Source organism: Suncus etruscus, chromosome 5 (assembly GCF_024139225.1).
Source record: "Suncus etruscus isolate mSunEtr1 chromosome 5, mSunEtr1.pri.cur, whole genome shotgun sequence".
NCBI lineage: Eukaryota > Metazoa > Chordata > Mammalia > Eulipotyphla > Soricidae > Suncus > Suncus etruscus.
The window spans coordinates 83,224,831-83,232,647 of record NC_064852.1 but is presented as its reverse complement, the minus strand read 5'-3'; the positions used below and the strand labels follow the sequence as shown (position 1 = coordinate 83,232,647).

At 36.8% G+C, this 7,817-nt stretch overlaps 1 non-coding gene across 1 annotated transcript; it reads left to right on the top strand.

The window, feature by feature from the left end:
- The first annotated feature begins 3,718 nt into the window (after nucleotides 1-3,718).
- On the top strand, nucleotides 3,719-3,828 carry LOC126009885 (U6 spliceosomal RNA). Its single transcript, XR_007496061.1, has one exon. It is a non-coding gene; the product is annotated as a U6 spliceosomal RNA (small nuclear RNA).
- Nucleotides 3,829-7,817: the final 3,989 nt, after the last annotated feature.

Genomic DNA, 7,817 nt, shown 5'->3' with positions numbered 1-7,817 from the left:
CATGATGTCGCTCTAGAGTTGGACTGAATGTGCTGTGCCTTTCACTGGAATACCAGTGCACATTGCCCCCCTTCTTATCAGTTTCATATTGCTCTTGTATAGCTACCTGCATTTCTCATTCTGGACTATATGTGCCAGGCTCCCTAGAGATTCTCCAATGTACATGCTTCAAGAGGGGAGGAGTTCATTTCTAGTGGTGATGAGTTCTCTATGTAAAAGCCTTCCCAGGGCTGACAATTTGTTATTCACTACTAACACTAAACCAGGGAGACCCACATCTCCCAAGGATGATGAACCTGCTATTACTTTTGCAGACTCAGAGTCTGAAAACTGCTCAACCAGAAATACCCTCAATGTCTCGTCTGGAGAGCTGCAAATGTATCTGAACCTGGTGTTGTGCTTGTTAAAAGTAGACACTATGCTCAATCAACATGGATCCAATCAACATTGATCCTGTTGATTCATCCCCTGGCCTCTCTCAGCTGTCCCACCCCTGTTTGCAGAGACCACCTCAGTTGTAACAGAAATAAACAGTGAAGGGGAGAGAGCTGAAGACTCTGGACAGCGTCCTAGGTGCTGTCCATTGCTATCCAGGTGCCCATTTCCTATCTTCTACCTAAGGCACTTTTTTTGAGGACCTGTGTCCCCCAACCTTCAGCATCATATCAAGGTCACTGATGGAGTAGAAGGCAAGAGACAGCCCCCATTAGGGGGAAACCAACAGCAGGGAAATGAGCAAGTCCCCCCACCCATAATGTTGTTAGAACTTAAATGATTATAGTCTATCCTAGTGAATGTTTCCCAATTGCTATATTGACTTTATATCATTTAGTAACTTATTCACAAATTAAGTATGTCTTCAAACAATGTTCTAATATCTTTGTCATAGAAGTCTATGGAAATGGAACTTGGATACTATAGACTCTTATTACAGTACTATTTATAAGTATGCTTTAGCAAACTTATTTCAAACTAGGTATATCTGCGGAATTGTTCTTATGATTTTGTTTGGAGAATTTTATGGAAAAGAAACTCTTGATTGCTCTAGCACATTACAGTGCTCAGTGCAAGGATGTTTAGCAACTTGTTTTTAAATTAAATATATCTGCAAAGTAAGGAGGGGCTGGAGAGATAGCACAAAAGTAGGGCATCTGCCTTGCACACAGCCAGGTCAGGATGGATGGTGGTTCAAATCCAAGCATACATATGGTCCCCTGTGCCTGCCAAAAGTGATATTTGAGTGCAGAGCACCCCAGGTGTGACCCAAAAACTAAAAAAGTATATTGCAGAAAGGTTCTAATATTTGTTTATAGAAGTCTATGAAAAAATTTTAATATGTATAAGAAAAATATATAAGAAAACATTATTTTGAGAAAGATGTATACACAATCTAACCTATGATGCTTTTACAGGTAAGTCTACCCTTATCAGCAGTGATTCCTGGGAATTAACTACAACAGTAACTGGCTTAAAATTTTCTCACTGCCGTACCTGCTGCTAAAGTTTTTTTTTTTTATTTCCCCAACTTTAACTGTGTCTATGCAAATTAACAGCCACTTTTCTAGCTTCTTTCTGGGGTTTCCCACCTCTTGCCAGAAAACAAAAGAATAAAACTTGTGTAGTCCTTCTCAATTTTTCAAATAGAAAAGCATGTATTGTTAGTTTACATTCTGCTTTTCCTCAAAACAAAGACATTTTCCAACTTCCTCTTTTATTTCACTAATCCCTTTCACTAAAAAAATTCTACCCGGATAGGTATTTTTGTCTCTCACTCAACCCTTTTCCTCCTGATTGAATTTGAACTGGTAAATAAAGATAGTTGTCTGTTGGGTGGGCCCAGAGAGATTACTAGGCAAGAAGCCACCTGATTCCATGCTTATCATGACTGTCTTGGTATATTAATTTGCACAGTGACTCTGTTTCAGACCAGTTCACCTTGGATTTGAAATACAGAGTAGGGATTTATTTTACACTTATCCAATGCACATGAAGCACTCTTCAAGATAAACTACATGTCTGGCCACAATCATACCTCCACAAAATCAAGAGAACAGAAATTATTATCAACTATCTTCTCATGTCATGGTCACTAAAACTAGAAAGGAATTACAAACAGAAAAAGAAATTACTCCAACACCACTTTGTTTACCAACTTTCAGCATTTCTATCTTTAACTCTAACACAACCTTTTATCTTCTGATATTAGGTGTTTGGAGACTGTTGATTGACTTGCATATGTTAAACCACTCTTGCATTCTCAGCATGAATCCTACTTAGTCATAGTATATGATGTTTTTGTTGAATTGTTAGAGTCTATTTGCTAGTATTTTGTTGAGGACATATGCATCTGCTTTTGTAAAGGATATCAGCCTTTTATTCTAATTTTAGTGGTGTGTCTGTCTGCTTTTGGTATAAGGGTGTTGTTAACGTCACATAAACTATTTGGACATGATTCCTCTTAATATTGCTTTTGCTCTGCCAAAAATTCTAATAGCTCATATCCTCATTCTCATTTGTTTCCAGGAAATCTTTTTTATTTCCACTTTAACTTTTCTCTCTGATCCACTGCTTGTTTAGTAGTGGGCTCTTTAACTTACATGACTTTCCTATATACAAATAATGAAAGAGAAGTAAAATACATTAAAAAAATAACAATCCCTTCGGACAAGAATGGTGCCACAAGTGGTAGGGCATTTTCCTTAAATGTGGCAAATCCAGGATGGACCTGGTTAGATCCCCAGCATCCCATGTGGTCCCCCAAACCAGTAGTGATTTCTGAGCATATAGCCAAGAGTAACCTCTAAGTGTCACTGGGTGTGGCCCAAAAACCAATAAATAAATAACAATCCCATTCACAATTGTGTCTCAGAAAAATCAAGCACTTCTGAATAAGCTTAACTAAAATACAAAGGATCTAGAAGAAAAAACTACAAAATAGTTCATCAAAAAATAAAAGAAGACACAAGGAAATAAAAGCACACTCCCTGCTCATGGATTAGAAAGATTTATATCTTTAAAAGAGCAATAGTCCTCAAAGCAATGTATATTTAAAACAGTCCCTGTAAGGATACTCTCCTCTAACATTTCTTTCAAAGAAATAGAACAAACACTATACTCATGAATTTCATATGGAACAATATACCCCTACAAATAGCTAAAGCAATTCTTGGGGAAAAAGAATATGGGAGGTCTGACTATCCCTAACTTCAAGCTGCACTATAAAGTGGTAGTAATTAAAACAGCATGGTATAAAATAAAACAGACCATAAGATTAATAAAATTGATGTATCTTGAGACAGATGCTCAGGTACACGATCAGTTAGTCTTTGATAAAGGGGTAAAATATGAAGGAAAGTTTCTTCAAAGTGGAATTGGTAAAACTTGTCAGCTACATGCAAAAAAATTAGACCTCTGTTAAGGTTGTGCAGAAAGAAGTAAAATCAAAATGGATTAATGACTTTGATATCAGACCTGAACCATAAAGAAAGCATCAGGTACATATAAAAATGTAGGTAGAACATTCCATGACATTGAAACTAAAAGATTGAATGTTGAAACACCAGATACAGCAAGTGGTAGCAAAGATAAATGATTGTGACTGCATTAAACTTAGAAGCTTCTGCACCGCAAAATAAATGGTGACAAAGATACAAAAAATGCCCATGGATTGGGGTAAACTATTCATCCAATATGCATCTGATAAGAGGTTAATATCTATGTGCTTACTTCAGCAGCACATATACTAAAATTGGAACAATACAGAGAAGATTAGCCTGGTGCCTTTGCAAAAGGTTAATATATATGATATATGGAACTGGTAGAATTTAACAAGGAAAAAAATTTAATCCATTCAAAAAATGCAGAGCAGAGATGAACAAAAATTTCTGCAAAGAAGAAATACAAATAGCCAAAAGACACATAAAAATGCTCCATATCATTAATCATTAGGGAAATGCAAATCAAACCAACAATGAGATATCATCTCAAATCACAGAAACTGTCACACATCAAAAAGAATAAGAACAGCCAGTGTTAAAGTGGATGCAGGGGAAAAAAGGACTGTCATTCACTGCTGGTGGGAATGTTGACTAGTCCATCCTTTCTTAAAAACAATAAATACAGAGGTCTGACTTTATGACTTAATCATTCATGACAGAATAGATGTCTCCCATACACTACAGAAGGATCTAGGGGAGAATAAATGAACACACATGGAGTTTGTAGTTAATCCCATGACAACATGCTTTAAGGGTGGAGAAACCCTATATCACTTAGGCCAAGGGAATTCCCTTTCTAATTTTCCCAGTATTTATTGTACCTATGCAGAAGGAAAGGAAAAAAAAAAAAAGGAACCAGCACAAATTTTAGGTTTATTTTGTTTTCTTTTCCTTTTTTTTTTTTTTTTTTTTTTGGTTTTTGGGCCACACCCATTTGACGCTCAGGGGTGACTCCTGGCTATGCACTCAGAAATCGCCCCTGGCTTGGGGGGACCATATGGGACACCGGGGTATCGAACCACTGTCCGTCTTACACTAGCCCTTGCAAGGCAGACACCTTACCTCTAGTGCCACCTTCCCAGCCCCTTTTTTGCATTTTTTGGTTTCGTTATTGTTGTTTCCTTTCTTCTTTTTTGCTCCAATCTGACTTTTTTCAGAAGCGTGATTATTGTGTGGTGCATGTGTCTATTGCTGTAGTGCTCATTGGATTTCTTGTTTAATTTTTCTTTTTGTATTCTGGTCATCCTCATCCATTTTCCCTCTTATTCTCTCAAAACTGATGCTTAGATTCTCGAGAAGGACCCTGCCCACTTTTGGCCTGTGGCATTTTTACCCCATCCTATTTCTTTCTTTCTTTTTTTTTTCTTCAAACAGTACCACATACCTAGAACCATCTTGCTCTGCCCTCAAATTAAGAGGGAAATAGCAGAGGGTACCAAGTCCAAATAATTGTATGATCATTAAATAGTAATAAAAATGATCAGACATATCCACCAAATCCAAAGCCAACAACAACAGAGTTGATACCCAATCTACAACAAGCTAGATACAGAGGGGATCACTTTTACTAACAGCCCAGGGAGTAAGGAAGGGGGTTACCAGATGCATGCTGGGAATGGGGGGGGAGGTCAACTTCTGTGGCGGGAATTCCCCTGCTTCAATGTTAATATGTACCTAAAATATTACTATGAAAGATATGTAATCCACTTTGATCAAAAAATAAATAAATTATATATAAAAAATAATAAATAGTTTCCTCAAAATACTAGAAATTGAGCTTTCATATAACCTATCTAAACTTCTCCTGAGAATATAACCTAGGGCGCCCAAAAACACAAAGCAGAAAAGGCATCTGCATTTTTATGTTCATTGCAGTACTTACTATTCACAAGAGCTCAAGGATATTCTCAAGAATAGAGGAGTGGATAAAGAAACTATGATACATCTCCAAGTGGGATTCTATGCAGTGGAATTCAAGGAAAATGAAGTTATGAAATTTGTTTATACACAGACTTATATGGTATTATGCTGATTGAAATGAGTCAGAGAGAGGGATATAAATAGAGTGATTACACTCATTTGTAAGATATATTTATAAAAAAAAAAACATAGTATGGTAATAATGCCCAAAACCAACACATACAAGGGCCAGGAGGACTGGTCCATGATAAGAAACTTGCCACAAAGAGTGAGGAGTGTAGTTAGGGCAGGGAAGGGGCCACTATGACAATGATAGTTGAAAATTATCACTTTGAACATGAATAGTGTGATAAATGGAGGTAAAGTGAAAAGTCTTTAGAAAAAGCTATATGAAGGAGGTGAACCTTGACTAGGTCTTTGAGGAAGGCATAAATTCAGATAAATACAAAGGAAGGACAACTAGTAGTGATACATCTGTAGTAACTATATTGCAAACCACAGTGTGTAAAGAAAAAAAAAAGAAGACATAGGGAATGGAGCCACAGCATAACAGTAGGGTGTTTGCCTTGCACGCTGCTGATCTAGAATGAACCTGGTGACCCAATAACAAAAACAAAACAAAAAAAAAAAGAAGACATAGAGAAGAAAAATGTCTGCCATAGAAGAAGGTAGGGAAGAGTGTAGGGATAGGTGGGAATAAAACTAAGGACATCGATGACAGAAAATATGCGTTGATGAATGGATAGGTATTTGACATTGAATGCCTGCAATTCAATTATGATCAACCGTATAACTCTGTTTTTCATGATGATTCAATTAAAAACTTTAAAAAAAAAAAAGAATGATGAGTCTGATGAAAGAAATATGAGTCTGGTAAAACCCATATCCTTAGAAAACCAACTAGTTTTATTTCCCAAAGAAAATACAAAGCATAGGAGCATACAAAGTGACTTCATTTTTAAGGTTCAGAGAAACAGCAACTATACTTTAAGAAAAACTGATAAATTACTCCCCCAAGCCAGGCGCATAGCCAGGCATAACCTCTGAGTGTCACAGGGTGTGGCCCAAAAACCAAAAAAAAAAAAAAAAACTTACTTGGTAAACAAAATAGTACCTATCCCCAAAAGTTTCCATACCTTATTCCATAGAACCTTTGACTGTTTTAAGCAATATAGTGGACACTCCCTTTAAAATAGGGAATGTATCCCAGATTATCCCAACCTATTGATTGAACCCTTTAAATTAGAAGAAGAAAAATAGAAGAGAAAGACATGAAAGAAAAAAAAAGCAGAGAGACATAGTAAATGAGAATTCAAAGCACCGGTTCTGAGATGTAGGGCTATGCATAAGGACTAGAAAAAAATCCTCTGGGGAGGACAGTCTTCAGCTGACAACTGGAAAGAAAATTGGGACATTGTTCCTGCAAGTGCCAAAACCACAAATAAGCCTGGAAGCAGATTTTCCTCCAATCTCCCAAAAGGGAACACAGTCCTGCTGACTTTGATTTTATTGTTTATAAGACTTAAAGCAATGAAAACAGCCAAGCTACTCTGTGTCTACACTTTCTACTTGCAGACTGTGAGATAATAAATTGGATTATTTTAAGCAATAAAATTGGATTTCTTAAACGTGTTTGTTTGTAATGATTTATTACAGTTTTAATTTAAAAGATTATAATGTTCCTTGAAAACTGAGACAAAGTAAACAGAGACAACTTGATGATTTGCAAAGAATACCAGTGAAAAGCAAAGCATTCATGATTCAATTTCAAGGCAACTTCTTTGCTATATAGGTATAAATTCAATTGTAGTTCCTGTCCATTGAAGAAGTCTCAAATATTCCATGAATTTAAGAGTCTTTATTGATGGGTCACAGATAAATGAAGGGCATGATTAAAAGACTTCAAGCAAAGCTTCCATTTCTAGTCAAGATGGAGCAACGGGCATCAAAGAATATCTTAAATAAATTTTAATAAAATATTTGTAGTATTTAAAATATCTTCCAGACACTGAACATCAGAACATGAAAAATCAAGAGCGGAGAGATAGCATGGTTGGTAGGGCATTTGCCGTGCATGCAGAAGGATGGTGGTTCAAATTCCAGCAACCCATATGGTCCTCTGAGTCTGCCAGGAACGATTTCTGAGCATAGAGCCAGAAGTAACTCCTGAGCTTTGCCAGGTGTGACCCAAAAAAGGAAGGAAGGAAGGAAGGAAGGAAGGAAGGAAGGAAGGAAGGAAGGAAGGAAGGAAGGAAGGAAGGAAGGAAGGAAGGAAGGAAGGAAGGAAGGAAGGAAGGGAAGGAAGGAAGGAAGGAAGGAAGGAAGGAAGGAAGGAAGGAGAAAGAAAAAAAGAAAGAAAAGAAGAAAAGAAAGAAAAAGAAGGAAGGAGGGAAGGAAGGA